The 22,909-nt window shown below is 35.6% G+C and overlaps 1 protein-coding gene across 8 annotated transcripts in view; it reads left to right on the forward strand.

Moving 5' to 3' along the window:
- The window catches only part of ATG10 (autophagy related 10), a 259,495-nt gene that overhangs the window by 71,970 nt on the left and 164,616 nt on the right, over positions 1-22,909 (forward strand). The gene's annotated exons all lie outside the window — the stretch shown is intronic.

Consider the following 22,909-nt stretch of genomic DNA (forward strand, 5'->3'; position numbering starts at 1 on the left):
TTAATTTTTTTAAAAATCCTCGTTGAGGCCCACCACTTGATTTCAGAACCTGCTAATGGCTTATGACTCTTATTTGGAAAATACTGCCTAGACTTTTGGTGATTGCTAATGTTAGTTGAAAGGATTCTGAGAGTAGTGTAATGGGGCCGCCGTGGGCTTTGGGTAGCAGGTGGCATGGCATGGTTGAAAGAGCAAGGGCTTTGGAGTTGGGCAAATTTGGTTTTAAATCCCGACCTTCCCTCATTTTAGCTGTGTACTTTGAACATGTTACTGAACCTTTTTGAGCCTCAAATCCCTCATCTGTAAACCTGGGCCCCAAATACTTAAGGGAGTCAGGAGGTGGGGAATTGGGGGCTGAGCATAAGTGGGGTTGATGTGTGCATTAAATGATATGGAAGAAACAACTGGCCAGCGCTGTGAAAATAAAACACAGTGCTTCATAAAGTTTATATTCCTTTCTCCGCTCTTTCTCAACATCAAACATATCAACAGTTGAAGGGTACTGTAACAGTCCCTTCCTCAAGGGGTGGTTTATGAGGATCAAATAGGATAATGGGTGCAAGGATTAACAAATGTTAATTTTTATTAATGCAACTTAAGGCAGTTTTACTGTTTCAGAGTAAATGTGTGCAAGTGGATAGACTTCTACAAGGTTAATTGACAACACTGGGAAACAAAACTGGTGCTGAATTTCTGTGTTGTGTTGTGACTGTTAGCAGCAAGGATTATTTTGAAATACAGTGGTATCGTGTGTTGATACTGGAGAGCTGCTACCAAAGCTGCCAAAGGATGATTTATAACAGAGCCCATTATAAATTGCTGTATACAAGTTGTTCCATATTACATCATATGTGGAATTTAAAGAAACTTTAAAATTAGTCAACAAAAGATTTTACTTCATCAAGACCTGGAAAATGAATATCAGAAGACAACTAATTACCTCTTGTATAATATTTGTGAAATTTTCTTTACCTTAACCGGAATACAGTATATTACTGTAATTGTGAGGGTAAAAAAAAAATTTAACCTTCATCTCACTGCACGAAATCTTGGAGAGGGGAGAATTTTCATTGTACAATTGTACATGGTTCTAAAACCACCTCCTTTTGTTTAGATGTGTTATAGTTTTTACTACTTCTGAAATAGTTCATGACTTCGAAGTGCTGTTTCCTCGCTAGTTCCAATTTTTAACTTTCTCACCTGAAATGAAATTTCTTGGTCTCTATACTGTCTGTACTCCTCTCTTCCATGCATTTTTTTCTCTGAAGTTGTACTGATATTGTGATTATTTAGTGGTAACCTGGGCTTTGTTGGTCATGGAAAGGGATATAAATCAGCCAAGGCAAGTATGAAACAATGGCAGCTACAAAGCATCTTTATGTCTTATTTTCCATGGTGTCCAGTCTCTACTTGCTCTGAAATGTCTCAGTCTCACGTTAGGCATATGTTGGTTGATTGTACTTAATTTCTCTGACATTTCTGTTTTCAGACGCTTCCATCACATTAAGAAATACCCTAATGCTTGTGTTAAGTTCAAATCACCCTTACAGGCATTCAGAAGAAAAGGCCCGGCTCCTTTAAGACAGAAACACCTTTTTCTCAGCCAGAAAGCTCATTGTAAAAGTGAAGGGCTTACCCAAAAAGGGCTTTAATGTAAATTGAATATTGATAGAGAAAGGAGGTTAATGAGCCTTAGTAACTTGGTTGCTAAGGAAGCATTTTCCTGATTGGGAGGGAACTCTCCTGGGTGTTCTGCATCTTGTTGTGGACCTAAGAAGCTTTGTTTTATCTCTTGCTTTCTGTTTCTGAGTTGGAAGAGGAAAGAGCAGAAAGCTATCATAGGGATGAAAAGCTGTGGGAAGCAGATGGTTGTTCTCTCTTAGCTACAGAAAGAGAGAGCTAAATACTGACTAGCAACAAGCCAACGCCAGCAAGGACTCTTTGTTTAAGGCAGACAGTTGGAAATATCATGAGGGCAAGATATAAAGAACTTGCATGGGAGAACATAGAGAGGTTGGACTAGGGTTTTTTCAGTCCCTGAAAACATTGCAGGTGAGAGAAATTAAAGGACGTTGTGAATGGATATCCAACAACCATGTCAAATAATAGGATTACATGTTTTCAACATGGTTGAGGTTATTAAGAGAAGTTATTTAGCTTGTATTTACTTTACATTTGGAAGGTTTTATTCTCTATTATATATGAAATTTGGTAGATTTAGAATTTGTTAATCTATATTTTAATAAAGAATGTTTCGTTACAGATATTGCTTTATGTTAGATGGTTTATTGTTTAGTGTAATAGAAGTGACTTTGAAGTTAATAAATTAAAATTTTTCCAGTGAAATACTTTTCTTTCAAAACAAAAATGTCTTTGAATATCGACTAATCCATGTATGCTAAGTTCTCTGGTTATCCTTAAGTAATTTGTGAAAGATTATTTCCGCGTACTAAATGGTACTTGACTAACCTCAGGGAGTTAGTGCCTATAGTTTACTTAATTTCATTTTTTTTTCATTCACTGCTTTGTTCAACAAATATTTTTTTGAATATCTGTTGAGCACCAGGCATTGTGTTAAAGGGTACCAAAAGAAATAAAGCACTCCTAGGAGGTAGTGATGCACTTCTTAGGAGAATTTGGAAAGTGAAAATAGTTTTGCTGGCATTTTATGGTCTGTGTTAGATTTTCTAGGTTTTCTTCATTGTTAGCATTGAATATTATTATTTGTTGTACTGATTACTGTATTATTTGTTATCTTTAGTTTTTATGGCACTTTTAAATTATAAAATTCTTTTCAGCACTGTTATTTGGATTGTTTTTAATAGACATAGACTTAAAAATACAGCTAGAATTTTGTGGCTCCTCTTATGACCCTGGATAGGGTCCTCATTGATAACCTGTCTGGAATTTACCTGGTTTTCCTGGCCATTCAGTTCTTATATGCTGAGTGTGATAGGAGGATCTCAGCGGAGAAGCAAAATTTGGTGATCCTTTTGAAGGCCTCTGATTATAATAATATTCTCAGAGAAGCTAGTTTACCATGGAATTACTTAAGTATAATCAGAGGACTTAGTAAATATATGGGTGGTAATCAGTGATGACTCTAACACTACAAGGCCAGATGGCATTATCAAGTAAAACACATTAATAGAATAATAGACTAAATTGGACACCTTCAATAAGATAGGGATAGAATAATATATTAAATGTATGGAGAGTACTCACTGGTCTCCTTCCTTTTTTTTTTTTTTAGGTTTATTTTTTTGAGACAGAGTACACATTTGCACATGTGTGAGTGGTAGAGGAACAGAGAGAGAGAGAGAGAGGGAGAGAGAGAATCCCAGGCAGGCTCTACACTGTCAGTGTAGAGTGGGACTCAGGGCTTGAGTGCCATAACTGTGAGGTCAAGAATAAGTTAAGCTGAAATCAAGAATTGGTTGCTTAATGAACTAAGTCACCCAGTCGCTCCTCCTTCCTTTTTAATGTGGAGGTACAAGTACATTCTGATAGTTAAAAAAATTTGCATGCTAGGTCCACACACTTTCAGATTTATCTGCTCCCTAATTCTAATCTTACTTCACAATCTATTGGTTTAGACATTTTATATCCTTTGCAACTTGGATTATCTTTTAAAGATTTGAAGTTTAGTAAATGAACAGTGTCTTCAGGAGAAAGGAGAGCAACAATTATGAAGTTTGATGTTAAAAGGTAAATATTTTGTAGATTTTGAGCACAGTGATGAATAATGAGAGAGCACAATGAGAGAAACGGAAGTTAGTAATGACAATATTTAGTGACCCTTTGGATGTCACATTTATTTTACTCTGCATTATTTTATAATAAGAGCATTGTTTATTTTTTTTGTAGCTGTTAGAGAGACTGCACTGAGCTGAGATTAAAAAAATTTTTTTTTAGAACTCAACTGCTTCTATTAAGATGAAGCCCAGCTAGTAAACTCATTAAGTAAGGACCCTAGGCACTCCTCTGGTGCGGAGACTGAAAGCACAGTATTGCAGACATCTTTGCATCACGGTCATGAATGACCTTGAAGGAAACCAGCACTTCATAAAGCAAAATCCTCTCTGTGGCACTTCGTTCTGATTTGATTGATGCTTTAGAAAAAGCTGTAAGATTTTCTTTTCTTTATAGTGTGGGGGCTATACTCCTTACACTTCATAGATTTTTGCACTTGTCTGGAGTATTTTGTTGGCAGGTTCTTATAGGTTCTGATCTTTCACTGACTACAGTGCAAGTAAGCAGTGAAATCACTCTCCTTTGATCAATTATTATTAGGGAGTGAGGTCTTGGTGCATTGGGATCATAGTTTTTACGAATGGAAGAATACTGACTTTCTAACTTGAGTGTAATACAATAATTTTTCTTCCATCATAATCTTTCCATGCATCTCAGTTGGCTGAAGGGTCTTTAATACTGAGGTTTTATGATTTATATTATTCAAAGGATATATATTTCTGTCTAGCCACTATCCACTGTACTTTCTTAGATTGATAGCTTCCCTCCTTTTAGTTTTTACCTTAATGTCCAGTGTAGGTTTTTAGTATACGTTTTTATATCCAAAGAAGAGAACACTAGAAATCTTAGATGATAAAATGATTATTTTACCTCTTCAGAGTTACTTGGTCATCTCCTACATAAGCAGTTATAAGTAAGGATCATGCAAAGGTGTAATCATTCATTTGTCTGCTGTGACCACTGCTGTAGGAACGCCAGGAGAAAATTCTTTAACATTTGGCTGTGGAAAGTGTGTAAAGGCTATATTGGGACCCTTGGGGCTAGGTGTTTAGGAATTAACATATGCATTACGGATAGGTAGAGGTGTAACTCATATCAAGTACAATCTGGTGTATTGAAGAGATCATTTGGAACCTTCTCTCTACCAGGGAGCCTGGTTTAGCCCAGGACTCCAAACCTCAGTGCCTCACTTTCCCACTTTGGGATCTGAATTTGCTATTCCTGACCTACTTCTCCTAACCTGACACTGAATTTTGCATCTTGATTGGCCCACCATTCTGCTTTTCCTTACACTTGGTCCTGTATGAATCTCCATTTATTTTTGACCTTGCCCTTGTAGTTTGATTCAAATTCCTGGTGTTTCTTCCTTTGTTTTGCAGTTTGATATGATGCTGTATGGTTCTATCCGAACTAAGCCAATCAGTCAGGTTTTTTGATGGACTTCCAGTCCTAATCATTAAACTTCTGTCTTATGAAGATAAGAAAGGGTGAAACAGACTTTCCCGCCCCCCAGGCCCCTTGGCCGTAGCAATCCATATCTCCAGGAATTCTGTAAAGCGACTGTGTGAGAAATTTTAAAGACGGTAGTAAAAATATGAGAGGTGTAATTTAGGAATACCTAAATACTTACCTCTTAGATCTTCCCAATTTGTTGAACCCAGAAATAGCTCAGTAAATAGGTACTTAGCCAGCCTGTTTTTTTTTTTTTTTTTAATTTTCCTTCAATTACTTGATTAACATCATGTCTCACGGGCAGCTTCATTTTGAAGACCCTCTTGAGAATCTTTGCACATGTTTAATTTATTCTCAGTCCCTTATATAATATATTTTCCGGCTGATGGACATCTAGATTTTTCTCTTTTAAAAGTACACTGTGAATGCATTGAGATAAATAAGTTCTCAGCCTTTTATACAACTGTTAGTGATTTTTCTTTCTTTTCTTAACTAAACTACTGAAATGGTTAGAAATCTATTTACTTTCATGAACTAGAAAGCAAATCAGTAAGTATGGAAGACTGAGGTTTTAGTAAATAGAGATATATTTGTAATTTTTCCAGATAGTCACAATCAAGGTTTTCTTAGAGACTGATTTTGTAAAGTAGGTATATAAACAGTTACAGCAGAAAATTCAAACTTATTAATGGTACATATAGAAAAGAGAATTGCAATAGGTACTCACTTAATTTCTAAGAAACTATTGCTCTATTAAGTTTATAAAATAACAATGGACATTTGCAAAACTTTGGTAAAAAGTTTAAGAAAGGCTTTTAGAAAAGTTTTTCTAGCTTTGTTCAAAAGCTATGTTAAAAGACTATTGTGTTTATTTCTAATTATTTCATATTAGGCCCTCAAGTGCATTTAAAATGTCAAAATATTTTATTTTTACTTGTGAATTGATTGTTGGTTAATTACAATATGCATTTTGGAGTAATAATGAATTAGAATGGGTACTATTGAATTAGAATAAAAACTTAAGAATTTTAAACAGATGTGACTATGGATGTCACATAAAAAGTCTTTAAAAAAAATTAACAGGGTCAGTGGTGGATTCATTACAAGGCGTTTGAAGGAATTTTTCACCAAAGGATCCATTCCCATTACTCATCAATTCAGTTCTCAACTTTTATTGGATAACTACTTTGTACTACTTAGTATAAAGAAAAATCAAGACGTTATTCCTACTTTCAAAAATTATTTAAAAGCTACATATTTTAATAAACATTTGAGTGGATTCTACAAAGAGAAAATATTTTCTGTTACTATGTTACTGTTATTAATAAGCCAATTATAATTCATAATATTAAATAATGGAATAAAACTAAAAGTGGCAATAGAATTAACAAATAAAACCATGAAAAACAACAATAGACAAAATAGTAATAGCTTTAGGGATATAACTGAAATACAAAATATATGTATATTATAATACTGTTTTGCATGTGCCTGAGTGATTATGTTTTAAGTATGTATTTTGATTATATGTTCTGCTTAAAAATACCTACAAAATATAGTGACTTTATTTACTTATTTTATTTATTTATTTAAAGTTTCTTTATTTTGAAAGAGAGAGTGCACACACGAGTGTGAGCAGGGGAGGGGCAGAGAGAGAGGGAGTGAGAGAATCCCAAGCAGGCCCCATGCTGTCAGTGAGAAGCCCTATGTGGAACTCAGTATCGTGAACTGTGAGATCATGACCTGAGCCGAAACCAAGAGGGGGACACTTACTTGAACCACCCATGTGCCCTGCAAAATGTAATGATTTTAAGTAACAATCTGAGACTAGTGTCACTTGAAGTCTCAAGTGGACTACACACCCAAGATGCCTTTTTCAATCACATGTATGACAACTTAATTCAAATGGCTGGAATAGTTGAGGCTGACAAGACATCTCTTTCTCTCTACATGGCTAGCTTGGGCTTCCTCTAGCATGGATGTTTTAGAGTAGGTAGACTTTTTAGCTGGTGGCCTTCTCTCCTAGGACACAGAGTCCAAGAAACCCACATGGCACCTCAAGGACTTCTTACAACCTTAACCTTATATATCATGCAACATCACTTTTTTCACATTGTCTTAGTCAGAAATGAGTCTCAGATCTCCCAGTTTCAAATGCAGGAAACCACTCAGGAGCCTGTATGTACTCGGAAGACATGGCTTATTGTGAGGTGGAGGAGGAGAAAGAGGAAGGAGGAGCTACTACAATGTGTAGTATTCATTCATAAGTGCTTTATAATCATCATATGTTTGATAAAATTTATATCAGCATACTTCCAAAATTAAAATTCATGCTAATTTTATAAAGAACAATATTTTATGGCTGAATTATATATTCATCTGTAGGTTAGTAAGGGTTTTAATTGCATTGAGAAAAATAAATCTTATACCAAAATATTTGCCAAATGTTTTCATTTTAATATATATTGAATATATTCTGGGGGCAGAGTATTACCCAATTCATTAGGGGAAAAATACAGGGAATTATAAGATCCTACTTTACAAGACCCAGAACTCAAACAAATATTAGCTTTTGAGGCAAGGGCAACACATCAAGAGTAAAATAGTAACCCACAGCAGTGACATAAGTTTTCAAGGAAGAGAGAGATAAATATGGTCTGAAATTATTTACAAAGGCTTCATAACAGAATTGAAACTAAGCTAAAGACTGAAGACTGGGTGAAATTTTGGGTAAATGAACAGTCCAAGGATGATGTAAACTCAAGTATGTAGAATCACTCAATATCTTGAAAAGTGCTATGTAATAATAGCAATTGTTATTAATGGGACTTAGGAGATCCATTCCCAAATGAATGGAAGACATCCACATAAGGTATGGCTAGATTGCAGAGAGCTTTTATATTGATATCTGTTGTTTTCCCCTGTTCACCACTCATTTTTCACTTCTCTGATTAGGTACTTTTATTTTCTCCCAACTGATTCATTTGGCGAATATTTACTGAGCTCATGCTGTATTTCAGACACTGTTCTATATGCTAGAGATATAGTGGTGAATCTCACTGTCAAAACCTAGCCCTTAGGTATCTTCCCCTACGTTCCCCAACTGGGAATTGTTTTGTTAAGACAGTTAATCAAAGTGTCCTGTCCTCCCCCGGCCTAGGGTGAGCATATGACTAACCTAATAGAGGCCCAAGGATGGAAAATGGATGGAGTAGACTCATTCTGAATGTGATGCCCTGAGGAGTCTATTAGATCTTTTTATCTACATCCCCAGAGCTAACATGGTTCCTGTCTTTCCCCAGGCAGAGATAAATTTTTCCTTAAATTCTAGGAACTAGCACCTATCCTTTCAATAAATTGCTTTTTGTTTAGTTTAGCTCCAGAATCAGTTTCTATTGCTTGCAGCCAGTGAACTTTAAGACAGTATTGTATACCTCTGTCGGTTCCTAAAGGATTTGAACTATATTGTGTAATCAGTAAGGCACTCTTGGCAATTTTTGAACAGAGAGCTTTATTTTTAAGAAGATTTGGAGATGTCTTATTAGATTAGAACAAGGAGAGATTGAATTAGATTCACCATTAGAAGGCTGTTAAAATGTCCAAGCACAGGGGTGAATAAAGGCGCAAATTAGACTGATTGCAGGAGTAGAAAGAAGTGATGGAGAAGAGCAGGGTTGGTACTAGGGTGAGGCAAGAGAGGCATACTCACCTAGGATGAGTACCTCCTTAAATTTTGTGCTCTAGGCGCCTGTCTTATCTCATCCTAGATTTCACTCTGGAGATGATATTTAAAGGGAAAATTGAAGGGCTTAGTGACTGATTAGATACAGGAAATAATCATAATCATAATTACACCTGTCACTGTGCAGATATTGTTCTAAGCTCTTTACCTTTAACTGAAAAATACTGTGTAGGGTAAATTTTACTGTCTTCATTTTACTGTTGAGTAATGTGTCTAGGTTACCTAGGTCATAAGGGAAAGAGCTGAAGTGTAAGAAAAAGGGATTTAAATATGAGAATTCTACCAAACATATGAAGAAGAATTAGTGCCAGTTGTATACAAGCTCTTTTAGAAAATGTAAAAAGAGGGACACTTCTCAGTTCATTTTATGAAGTTAGCATTATTATACTGATACTAAAATCAAAGATAGTACAAAAAATAAAACTATAGATCTATATCCCTTCTGAATACAGATGGAAAAATCTTTAACCAATATTAACAAATAGAGTTCAGCAATATAAAAATTATACAGCATGACCACATGTGGTTCATCTTAGAGATGCAAGACTAGTTTATATATTTGAAAAATAAGTTAATACAACCCACTATGTTAACTGGTTAAAGAAGAAAAATGATATCAAATTAATCAACACTGAAAAAGCATTTGACAAATTTCAGCACCTGTTCTTGATACAAACTGAAAAATAGAAACAGAAGGAAACTTCCTTTATTTGATAAAATGTATAGTTAGTATTCTAGTTAATGGTGAAAGGCTGAATGCTATTGTCTTCAGTCTGGGAACAAGTCAAGATTATCTCTTCTCACCATTCTTATTCAAATAGTGATAGAAGTCCAGCCTGTGCAATAAGGCAAGAAGAGGAAATAAGAGATACAGATTGGAAAGGAAGAAATAAAACTGTGTCAATTTGCAGATGACATGACATGATTTTTTATGTAGCAAATTCTAAGAAATCTATTAAAAATGTTTTAATGTTTATATTTGAGATGGGGTGGTGAGGAGGGACAAAGAGAGAGAGAGAGGGAAACCCAGAATCCAAAGCAGGCTCTAGGCTCTGAGATTTCAGTGCAGAGCCTGACATGGGGCTCAAACTCACGAGCCATGAGATCATGACCTGAGCTGCAGCTGGATGCTCAATTGACTGAGCCATCCAGGTGCCCCCTAAGAAGTTTATTTTTAAAAATGCAGCAAACCTAGAATTAATAAGTTAGTTTATCAAGCTCACTGGATACAAGAAAACATACAGAAGTCAATTGTATTTCTGTATACTAGCAATGAACGTGTGGAAATGACTTTAAAAATATCCCTTATAATTGCTCTAAAGAATTGGAAAATACTTAGGTATAAATCTAATAAAATGTTAATAGGACTTATATGCTGAGAACCATAAAATGCTGATAAAAGAAATAACAGAAAATTACATAAAATGGAGAGATAGAAAGTATTCATAAATTGGAAGATTGGAGACAGAGATGATAACAATTCTCCATAACTAGACATATAGATTGACACAATTCCTATCAAAATTCCAGTAAGATTTATTGTAGATATAGACAATATTGTCCTATAGTTTTTTTTGAAAAATCAAATGAACTAGAATGGGAAGAATCAGCCTACCCGATTTTAAGACTTAATGTAGCCACAACAGTAAAGATTTTGTGGTATTAGTGGAGGGATAGACACATTGTTCTCAGTGAAATAGAATAGAGACTCCAGAAATAGACCCATATAAATATGTTCACCTGATTTTTGGCAAAAATACAAAAACAATTCAGTTGAAGAAAGATAGCTATTGCAACAAATGTAGCTGGAGCAGTTGGACTCCCAGAGGTAAGAAACCAACCCTGACCTACATCTTACACTTCATACAGAAATTAACCCAAAATAAATCATGGACTTAAAACTACAATATAAAACTGTAAAGCTTTTAGGAAGAAAATAGAGATTTTTGGGGGGATCTAGGACCAGGCAAAAAATTCTTTGACTTGAGACCAAAAGCATTCTCCATAAAAAGAAAAATTGGTAACTTGGACTTTCTCAAACTTAAAAGCTCTTGCTGTGCAGATGACCCAGTTAAGAGAATAAAAAGAGGGGCGCCTGGGTGGCTCAGTCGGTTAAGCATCTGAGTTCGGCTCAGGCCATAATCTCATGGTTCATGGATTCGAGCCCCGCATTGGGCTCTGTGCTGACAGCTCAGAGCCTGGACTTGCTTCGGATTCTGCCTCTCTCTCTTGCTCTCTCTCTCTGTGCCCCTCCTGTGCTTGCACTCTGTCTCTGTCTCTCAAAAATGAATAATGTTAAAAAAAATTTTTTTAAAAGAGGATGAAAAGAAAAGTCACAGAGTCTGGGAAATTATTTACAAACCACATATCCAGCAAAGGACCTTTATTGAGAATATATAAAGAGTTCTCAAAACTTAAACAGTCCAATAGAAAATAGGCAAAAGACATGAAGGGACATTGGAGAGGATATAACGATGCAAATTAAAACCATGATGAGATATCAGTACACACCTATCAAAATGGCTAAAACAAAATTTTAAATAGACAGAAAAACAGTTTCAACGTCAAAGCTGACAAGAATACAGAGAAAGAGAATCACTGATACAACTGCTGGTTGAAATGTAAAATGATATGTGGTTTCTTAAAAAACTAAGCATTCAACTGTCATTTAATGCAGCAGTTACCTCCTAGGCATTTATCCTAGAGAAATGAAAACATATGTTCATCCAAAAACCTGCACACACATTTTTATAGCAGTTTTATTGGTAATAATGGAAAACTGGAAACAACCCTTTGATGGGTATATAGTTAGAAAACAACAACAACAACAACCGTGGCACAGCCATACTATGGAACACTATACAGCCATAAAAAGGAACAAAGTACTGATATGCACAACATAGATGAATCACCAGAGAAATATGCCAAGTAGATAAAACCAGTCCCCCAAGGTTATGTAATGTATGATTCCATTTATATACCATTCTTAAAATGATAAAATTATAGATTGGAATACAGATTGCCAGTTAAGGCAAGAGAGAAGGCAAGGAGAGAAGTGTGGCTATGGAAGTACAACACAAGGGATCTTTGTGATGATGGAAATGCTCTGTATCCTCCCTGTATCAGTGTTCATATCCTTGTTTTAATTTTGCATTATTTTTGCAAGATGTAACAGTTGATGGCAATTGAGTAAAGGATAGACTTTTTGTATTATTTTTTTATAATCCATGTATATCTGATGTGTTTTTATAATCATTTTAAGATTAAAAGTTTAGTTAAAAAATGATTTTAGTTTCAAAGTTAATAAAAAGGAGAATGAAGGTGCTTTTTAATATAACTGGGAAAATCCCATTCCTTTAATGTGGGTGGTTTCCAGAACTTATTTGAAAAATCCAATGAAAATAAATTAACACAAATATGATGATGTTTAATAGGCACTTTAACATCTTAGAATTTTTTTATATTGTAGTAAGAGAAAACTTGTTGACTGAAACGGATCTCTAATTGATGTGATTTCAGGCAACATGACCAGGTCAAGTGGAGCAATCTTAGTAATGTAGGACATTTTTTGGGGAGGGAGTAATATATAGGCAGGTGTTCTTTCTAGGGACCTCATTTAGAAATCAGCTTTTCTGCTATGACTGCCTTTTTTTTTAATTAACTTGTTTTATTTTTTATTTTTTTAAATTTACATCCAAATTAGTTAACATATCGTGCAAGAATGATTTCAGGAGTAGACTCCTTAGTGCCCCTTACCCATTTAGCCCATCCCGCCTCCCACAACCCCTCCTGTAACCCTCAGTTTGTTCTCCATATTTATGAGTCTCTTCTGTTTTGTCCCCCTCCCTGTTTTTATATTATTTTTGTTTCCCTTCCCTTATGTTCATCTGTTTTGTCTCTTAAAGTCCTCAAATGAGTAGAGTCATGATTTTTGTCTTTCTCTGACTGACTAATTTCACTTAGCATAATACCCTCCAGTTCCATCCACGTAGTTGCAAATGCCAAGATTTCATTCTTTTTGATTGCCGAGTAATACTCCATTGTATATAGATACCACATCTTCTTTATCCATTCATCCATTGATGGACATTTGGGCTCTTTCCATACTTTGGCTATTGCTGATAGTGCTGCTATAAACATGGGGGTGCATGTGTCCCTTTGAAACAGCACACCCGTATCCCTTGGATAAATGCCTAGTAGTGCAATTGCTGGGTCATAGGGTAGTTCTAGTTTTTAGGTTTTTGAGGAACCTCCATACTGTTTTCGCAGACTGCCTTTTTAAGGCTTAAAGAAAAAAAGCTTATTTATCCATTTTGAGAGAGAGACAGAGAGAGACAGAGAGAGAGAGAGAGAGAGAACAAGCAGTGGAGAGGCAGAGAGAGAGGGAGAGAGAATTCCAAGCAGGCTCCTTGCTCTCAGTGCTGAGCCCAGCATGGGGCTCGATTCTTTGAACCATGAGATTATGACCTGAGCTGAAACCAAGGGTCAGACACTGAACTGACTGAGCCACCCAGGGGCTCCATGCCTTTTTAAGCTTTTTTTTTCCTTCCTTCAATTCTCTGCCTTCCATGACATTCAAGGAAGAATTTGACAGTGGAGTAGCACTAGAAGGATGCAACTCAGGAGTGATCATTTGAATGTATACTTTTTCACTTGAAGTTAGGAATTGGATTTCTCCTTTAATATTATTAGCATGCTTTATTGGTAGGGAGATAGGATTTAATCTTGCTATTACAATAATTTCCATAAAATGTCTTCTTACAGATTTCACACCTTAGTGTGAACTAAGAAATTCCCAGGATACCTGCATGTTGACAAACTTCTACCTAAAATTTAACAAGATCTATTTTTCCCATATTTTTGTAATGTGGACAAAATTGACTTGAATTATATCTCTTATTTATAGATTGCAGTGAAGGCTTTTCAAGAAGTGTTTTCAGTTGTATTAATACTGACTTAAGGTCATTTGGTTAATACATAGTCAGGGAGCTGTAGAAACCACATTATAAGGCCAGGGTTAATTAGTACCAGTGAAATCATATTATAGAGAATGTAATACTAAAAAGCTTTCTGAATAATAAGACTATTTCCATAACAAAATGTTTGAAACACATGTGTCTGATTTTCTTCTTGGAATGTAAAAATAATTGTATTTATAATAGATGCATCTACATACTTAAAATGGAAATATGGAATTTTTATAGAAATGCTACAAATTTGGTTAAATAGCTTTTATATTTGAATATCAGTTTGAACATTTTTATTTTGGGTTGTCCCATTAAGTTATCTTCTAAATTTAGTATATGGTAAAAGTAATTATCAAACCAATGGAGGGAAAGAATGGTTATGTATTAAATGTTATTAGAATAGCCAGATAACTACTTGGAAAAACGAGATTGTGTTCCATCTTCATATCATATGCCAAAACATCATATGCTAAATGTACAAATTCAAATATAAAAGTGCTAAAGGGAAACTATAGGTTTATATTTTTATAATATGAAGTGGCAGGGGCTTTCTAAACATGACACTGATAACAAAAAAAAAATATGTTACTGATCTCTATTGGTATGTAACAAACCATGCTGAAACTTAGTGACTGAAAACAATGGTGTGATTGTATCTCTCTTAAGGTCTGTAGATTGGTTAGGTTGTTCCTCCAGGGTCTCACCTGGACTCATTTATGAGGCTGCTTTTATCTGGTGGATTGGCTGGAGCTGAAGGGTCTAAGAGGCTGCAATATCTCCCTCTTTGTTGTGTCTTATTCAGTTGTCTGGCCCAAGCTTCTTTACATGGTGGCTGGGTCCTGAGGAAGTAAATCAGAAGGTACGGGGCAGAACCCATCCTAGGTGGCCTAGGATGCCTAAGCTCCAGAAGTCACACTTCTGCCACATTGTATTGGTCACAAGTTGCAAGGTCAACCAGATATAAGGGGGTAAGTAAATAGATTCCATTTCCTGAGTAGCAGTATCTCATTACAAAATAACATGGCCATAATGAGGCATAATTTTTTGGCATCCATTACTATAATGATCTCCCCCAGTGTGTCTCTTGCTATCTAGACACTGCCTGAAAACAGGAACCAAGTAGATTTGGGTAAAATTTCAGATATATCCCTTACCCTCTGAACATTTACTGCTTACTTTCTACAATTTAAGGTCTAAATAGGTTTGGATTATTTGGTAGCCTTATTCTTTGAACTTGCCAACCATATCTGTACTACCCTTATTCATAATTGAAATAACTTTTTCAGTGACTTTAAGCAGTTTGATTATGATGCGCCTTGGTATAGTTTTCTTCATGTTTCTTGTGATTGGGATTCATTGGGCTTCTTATACATGTGGGTTTATAGCTTTATAAGTATTTACTTATCTCCCCCGACCCCATTCTTTTCCTTTGGGGACTTCATTTACACACATATTGGATTACTTGAAGTTGCCCCAGCTCATTGGTGCACTGTTCATTTCTTTATTTGGTCTTTTTTTTCTGTTTTATTTTGGGTAGTTTCATTGCTTTGTCTTCATGTTTACCGATCTTTTCTTCTGCACTGATCTTTCTCAGATGTGTTTTTCATCTCGAGAAATTTGGTTTGGGTCTTCCTGCTCCCTTCCCTCATCCCCAGTTTTATTGAGATATAATTGACATATATCAGTGTATAAGTTTAAAGTGTATAGCATGATGGTTTGGTTTACATATATTGTGAAATGATTACCATGATAGGTTCAGCTAGCATCCATCTTCTCATATAGATAAAATAAAAAGAAAAGAAAGAAAAAACAAAAAAGAAATTGTTCTTCTGATGTGAACTCTTAGAATTTACTTTCTTAACAGCTTTCTTGTATATCATATAGCAGTGTTAGTTCTGGTAAGCATGTTGTACATTACACCCACAGTACTTATTTACCTTATAACTAGAGTTTTACCTCTTGGCCACCTTCCTCTAATTCCTCCTTCTCCCACCCTCCACCTCTGGTAATCACAAGTCTGATCTTTTTCTATGAGTTTTAAAAAATGACACATTTAAATGAGATCATATAGTATTTGTCTTGGGCTTATTTCACTTAATATAATGCCATCAAAGTCTGTTTGTGTTGTTGCAAGTGGTAGGATTTCCTCATTTTGTTTTAACATTTATTTATTTATTTATTATTATTTTTTTTTTAAATTTTTTTTTCAACGTTTTTTATTTATTTTTGGGACAGAGAGAGACAGAGCATGAACGGGGGAGGGGCAGAGAGAGAGGGAGACACAGAATCCGAAGCAGGCTCCAGGCTCTGAGTTGTCAGCACAGAGCCCGACACAGGGCTCGAACCCACACTTTGTGAGATCATAAGCTGAGCCGAAGTCGGACGCTTAACTGACTGAGCCACCCAGGCACCCCAGGATTTAATTTTTAATGGCTAAATAATATTCCATTATATATACTACAACTTTTATTCATTGATCCACTGATGGACACTTAAGTTGTTTCCATGTCTTGGCTATTGTAAATAATGCTGCTGTGAACATGCGGGTGCAGAAAGTTTTTGTTTCCTGTAGACATATTCCCAGAATTGGAATTGCTGGGTCATATGATAGTTATATTTTTAATTTTTTGAGTATCCTCTATGTTTTTTTCCACAGTACCAATTTACAGTTCCACCAACAGTGCACAAGAGTTCTCTTTCCTTACATCAATACCAGCATTTGTTATCATTTGTATTTTTGATGATGGCTATTCTAACAGGTGTGAGGTGATATGTCATTATGGTTTTAATTTGCATTGCCCTAATGAATATATTCTAAGCATCTTTTCTTGTATCATCTCATGTTTTGTGTATCTTCTTTGGAAAAATGTCTCTTTAGGTCTTTTGCCGATTTTTAAATTGGGTTGTTATTATTATTAATATTTTGCTGTTGAATTGTATCACTTCTTTATATATTTTGGATATTAACCCCTTACTGGATATATGGTTTGCAAATACTGTTTTCCTATTCTGTAGGTTGTCTTTCCACTTTGTTGTTGGTTTCTTGTGTTGTGCAGAAGCTTTTTAGTTTGATGGAGTCCTATCTGTTGTTTCTTTTTTTTTTTTTTTAATTTTGTTGCCTGTGCTTAGATGTCATATCCAAAAAATAATTACCAAAACCCATGTCAAGGAGCTTTATTCCTATGCTTTCTTCTATGAGTTTCATGTTCCAAAGGTCTTTTTTTGAAAATCTACTAAACATGTTTAAGGTTTCCTCTGGTTTAGGGGATGACAATTGATATCCATACACTAAATCTGGCCCACAAGATTTGTTTTGTAAATAAAGTTTTATTGAAGCACAGCCATGTCCATTCATTAACATATTGTTTGTGGCTGCTTTTTGCATTACAGTGGCTGAGTTGAGTAGTTGTTACAGAGACTGTATGGCCTGCAAAACCTAAATTATGTACTATCCTGCCCTTTACAAAGAAAAAAAAAATCTGACCCCTGGGCTTCTTGAACATAATGGTGGAATACATATAATAACTGTTTTGCTATGTTTACTAATTCTATCAGTGATATCATTTCTGGGTTACTTTCAATTGATTTTTTTTTTTTTTTTTGCTTCATTTGACTTGTAGTTTTCTGCTTTTTTACATGCTTTTTTTTTTTTTTTTTAATTAGATGGCAGACTTGGTGGATTTTACTTAGTATGTGCTGGGTATTTTTGTTTTCTTTCTTTTTTTTTTTACATTTATTTATTTGATAGAGACAGAGACAACACAAGCTGAGAAGGGGCAGAGAGAGAGGGTGAGAGAATCCCAAACAGGCTCTGCACTGCCAGCACAGAGCCTGACATGGGGCTCGAACTCACAAAACTGTGAGATTATGACTTGAACCGAAACCAAGAGTTGGAAACTTAACTGAATGAGCCACCCAGGCACCCCTATTTTTGTTTTATTCTAAATATTTTTTAACCTTGTTCTGGGATACAGTTAGGTTATCTGGAAACAGTTTGATCCTTTTCAAATCTGAAAGTTAAGCTTTGTTAGATGGGACCAGAGCAGCCTTTTGTGTGGGGTTGATTTTGCTCATTAATGAGATAAATCTCTTCAGAGGACTTTATCCAGTGCCCCATGAATTATGGCTAGGAGGACCCCAAATTACTCTCAGCCCTATGCAGGTATCAGTTTTCTCTAATTCTTTTGGATGGCTCTTTTCTTGACCTGAGTTTTTTCCTCAAACATATGAGCTAATCCATACTCAGCTGAAGATGTGAGGGATTTCTTTTTTCTGTACTGCTCTCTCCTCTCTGATTGTTTGCCCTGAAAGCTCTTAACAGTCATGGCCTCCCTGGCTTCTCAGTTCTATCTCCTACAGTCAGGAAGCCTGGTTGGCTCGGCCTGAGTTATGCCTCCCTGCACTGTGGCCTGAAAACTCTCTCTAGGCAATAAGCTGGAGCAATCTTAGGACTTACTTTCTTGTTTTTCCACATCTCAGGGATCCCATGTCTTTGCTGCCTGATGTCCAATGTCTTGAAAAATCATTCTTTCATATATTTTGTTAAGTGTTTTAGTTGTTTCAGGTGGCAAGATAAATCTCTTCTCTGTTACTTCCTCTTGCCTAGTGATATTTGTGTTTCACTACATTAAAAGTAAATAACAATGCTATAGAACATGCTGTAAACAAAGTTGAAAGACAAATGACAAACTGGGAAAAGCATTTGCAATTATCGTACCCTGCTAAGGATTAATAGCTCTAATATATAAGCAGGCCTTGTCAATAAATAAGAAAAAGATGAACAATCCCAATAGAAAAATGAAAAAGATATTTTTATTTGTTTATTTGCTTTTATTAGTGGGCAGTTGGCAAAAGAACAAATTAAAATGACCAGTAAATATGTGAAAAGATTTTCTGTTCTAATAATATCAAAGAGATACTAACAGAAATGACACAGAAATGCCACTTTCATCTATCATATTGCCAAGGAAGAAAACAAATGGTGATATGCATTGGTGACAAAACAGGTACAGCCTTTCTGGAATGCAATCTGGTAATATGTATGAAAATTAAAATAGTTACTTTTCTTAGCAATTCTAATTCTCGAAATTTGTCCTAATGAATAATCCCATAAATTTATAAGCAAAAAATTTTATTGTAGAATTACTGATAAAAACTGGAAATAACTTGAGTATTAGTTATTAGTCAAGTGATTAATATTTATATATGCAATTATTTATTTTAAATCCTACAGTAATTATTTTTATAATTTTTTACAGTTATTTTCCTCAGTTGCTAAATATAGGTATGCATATACATTCAGATTATGACTAGTCTATTGAAAACAATGAGGTAGATAGATATTTATTAACACAAAAAAATGTCTTCAACATATTAAGTGAGGAAGACAAGTTATAAACTATTATGTATAGATGATACCATGGGAAATATACATACATACAAATACACACATATACATACACATACAGTAGTTCTCTGGAAGATAGAATTACAGGTGATTTTTCTTTTTAAAACATTTTTTTAATGTTTATTCATTTTTGAGAGACAGAGAGAGACAGAGTGTGACTGGGGAAGGAGCAGAGAGCAAGGGGGGCAGAAATTGAAGTAGGCTGCAGGCTCCAGACTTTAAGCTGTCAGCACAGAGTCCTATGCGGGTCTTGAACCCACAAACTGTGAGGTCATGACCTGTGCCAAAGTCAGATGTGAATGAGCCACCCAGGTGCCCCTGATTTTTATTTTCTAGTTTCTCTTCTCATATTTAAAAAATTTTAAAAATAATGAGCATGTATAACTTCTACAGTCAGAGACAGACAAATAAACCAGAAAGGAAACCCTCACAGAGAAGCCTTATAAAGTTCTGAGACACTAGGTTTTATAAAATGAAAATGAGGGCTCCTGAGAGGCTCAGTTGGTTAAGCATCCAACTCTTGATTTCAGCTCAGGTCATGATCTCATGGTTTATGAAATCAAGCTCTGCATCAGGCTCCATGATGACAGTGTAGAGCTTGCTTGGGATTCTTTCTCTCCCTCTCTCTGTCTTTGCCCCTTCCTTGCTTGCGTGCTCTCTCTCTGTCTCTCTCTCTCAAAATAAATAAGTGAACTTAAAAAAAAAAAAAATGTTTATTTATTTATTTTGAGAGGTGGAGAGGAGCAGAGAGAGGGAGAGAGAATCTCAAGCAGGCTTCAGGCTGTCACTGCAGAGCTTGATGTTGTTGATGGACTGGCAGGGTGGGGATGGGGGGCTCAATCTCACAGATGGTGAGATCATGACCTGCGCTGGAATCCAGAATTGGCTCCTTAACTGACTGAGCCACTCAGGTGCCCAAACATCTTTGACTTTAATAATTTTTAAAGTCATTATTTTTAACATATCACCTAACAATATTTATGTCACAGGTAATAAACATCAACAAAGAGTAGTTTGATTTTTAAAATTATTTTTTAAAAGTAAAATAAGAGACTAAGAATAGTTTTTACCAGACATCAAATTTACTTGGACAATGGGATGAGTTTATTATTATTATTATGATAAAATTAGGAGATACTAATTATCTCTGTATGAGAGCCGTCTTTGATTTCATTTTAACTCCATTTTTGTCTATAATGTGATCTTTGATTAAAAGAATTGCAGGGGTGCCTGGGTTGGCTCAGTTGGTTGAGCGTCCGACTTCAGCTCAGGTGATGATCTTGCGGTTCGTGAGTTTGAGCCCCGCATCAGGCTGTGTGCTGACAGCTCAGAGCCGGAGCCTGTTTCAGATTCTGTGTCTCCCTCTCTCTCTGACCTTCCCCCGTTCATGCTCTGTCTCTCTCTGTCTCAAAAATAAATAAAAACGTTAAGAAAAAATAAAAAAGAAAAAATAAAGAATTGCAGATTATTTTGTTTTATTTTAACCAGGAGTGGTATATATACTTGCAGCCAGTATTTTCTTTTTCCCCCAGCACATCACAGCCCACCGTGGCTCCTGCTTGGCTCCTCTTGGCTGGGGAGGGATGGCATTAGACAGGAAGTGCCAAGGTTTATAACACTGCTGAAGAAGTTGGGCCAGTGTTTTGGTGCCTTTCCCCATGAGAGTCTCTCAGCTTTCTCTCAGTTTCTAAACCACTTCTTTACTCCTAGATATAACCTGTCTTCTAAAGAAAAAATCTTGTGTTTCTTACAATAAGGTGTATTACTTTAGCAGGAAAATTAACAGACATTAATGAACTTGAACTCTTACATTTCTTTATCTCTGTGCACCCTTATGACAGACCAACTCTTGAAACTTTGCAGAGACAAGCATTCTGTCAGCTTCTTTCCTTTGCCTTACATGTAGTTGGCTTGCCACTAATATTGTACAATAGGAACCGGGGTTTATTATCAAAGATATTACTGACCTTTCAAATGAACACACTGGCACATTAGCGTTCACATGGATATCATTTCTATAGTCCAATAAAGACTCCTAAAGCTTCACTTCTACAGTCTGTCTGGGTTTGGAATATTTTTATGCTCTGCTGTGAGAAAAGCAGGTGCACTTGCACATTTATTTCTAAGATTTGTCTATTTTGTCATATGATTTGGGTTTAAATTTCTGCAGATGTCAATCTCAGCCATTTTTGCTATTAGTAGAGGAGCTTAAAAGGTAGCTCTTATAAGTCTAACTTCATATTTATTTTAGAACAGCTTAAACCTTGTAGCCTATTTTCTCTCTGGTATGTTTTTTGTGGAATAACTTAAATCCAAAATTAGCTCAAAATGGAACCCTTCCCCTGTTGGAATATTGCTGTTTTAATACCTCACAGTCTTTTCCAGTTCGTGGTATCGACACTGCTTTGCAATTTGTTTTGCTGCCCTCTAGCCCTTTGGCTCTCCTTTCCATTATTGTATTTCCTTGGTGGGTGCCTGTGCCAGGTTCTGAGGCATCGAAGGGAGGGGTCTATAGGTTGTGGGCTCACTAGGCCAACTTTATTACTGAAGTCTTGAGAGCTCATAATGAGACTCATCTATCTAAAATATGACAAAGTTTGTTAGCTGATGTTAGCATCCTAGTGAGAATTGTGAGCTGGCCTGGTAATTTAGCATTTCATTCTAAAGTGAAGGTTTCTATGAACACATTACATAGACTAATGGACTTCCTTAGCAAAAGAAATAACCAATTAGTAATTCCATATCCTTTTATAACTGTGCTCTGCCACACCCCACTGCCCCAATTTTTGTTGTAAAATAATCAGATCAAATAATATCTTCTGTCTTCTAACTACTGTCTTTAATATTCATACTATTTTATATATATATATATATATATATATATATATATATGCCTTCAACTATACTTAGAAAATACATACAAAGAGACCTATGAATTACATACAAAGAAATCTTCTGCGTTACCTCAAGATTAAGGTAAATTCTCTCCATTTGCTTGGTAGTTGTGTACAGTTTTTGAAGCAATAATATATTTTATTTTTGCATATAGCAAAATTAGATCCCCTGCAAAATTACAGCCAGTTATATTTAAAATATCTTAAAGTTGTTATAAATTCGTAAAACAGAATTTCCAGTCAACATTGTTTTTTTTTTTGTTTTTTTTTAATTATTTTTTTTCAACGTTTTTTATTTATTTTTGGGACAGAGAGAGACAGAGCATGAACGGGGGAGGGGCAGAGAGAGAGGGAGACACAGAATCGGAAACAGGCTCCAGGCTCCGAGCCATCAGCCCAGAGCCTGACGCGGGGCTCGAACTCATGGACCGCGAGATCGTGACCTGGCTGAAGTCGGATGCTTAACCGACTGCGCCACCCAGGCGCCCCAACATTGTTTTTTTTTTGAAGAAGGAATTTTCTTTTCTTTCTTGAGGAAAAAATATCATGTAAATAGAAAACATTTTTATTGTTGTTATGGGTGCTAATGACCTTTATCCCTCCAAATTTTAGTATTAAAATTTAAAAACACCTTTTGCCAAACCCATACATTCCTCAAAAAAGATCAAAGGTCACAGAGCTGTGATGATTCAGT

The sequence above is a fragment of the Panthera uncia genome (assembly GCF_023721935.1).
Source record: "Panthera uncia isolate 11264 chromosome A1 unlocalized genomic scaffold, Puncia_PCG_1.0 HiC_scaffold_17, whole genome shotgun sequence".
In the NCBI taxonomy this organism is placed as follows: Eukaryota; Metazoa; Chordata; class Mammalia; order Carnivora; family Felidae; genus Panthera; species Panthera uncia.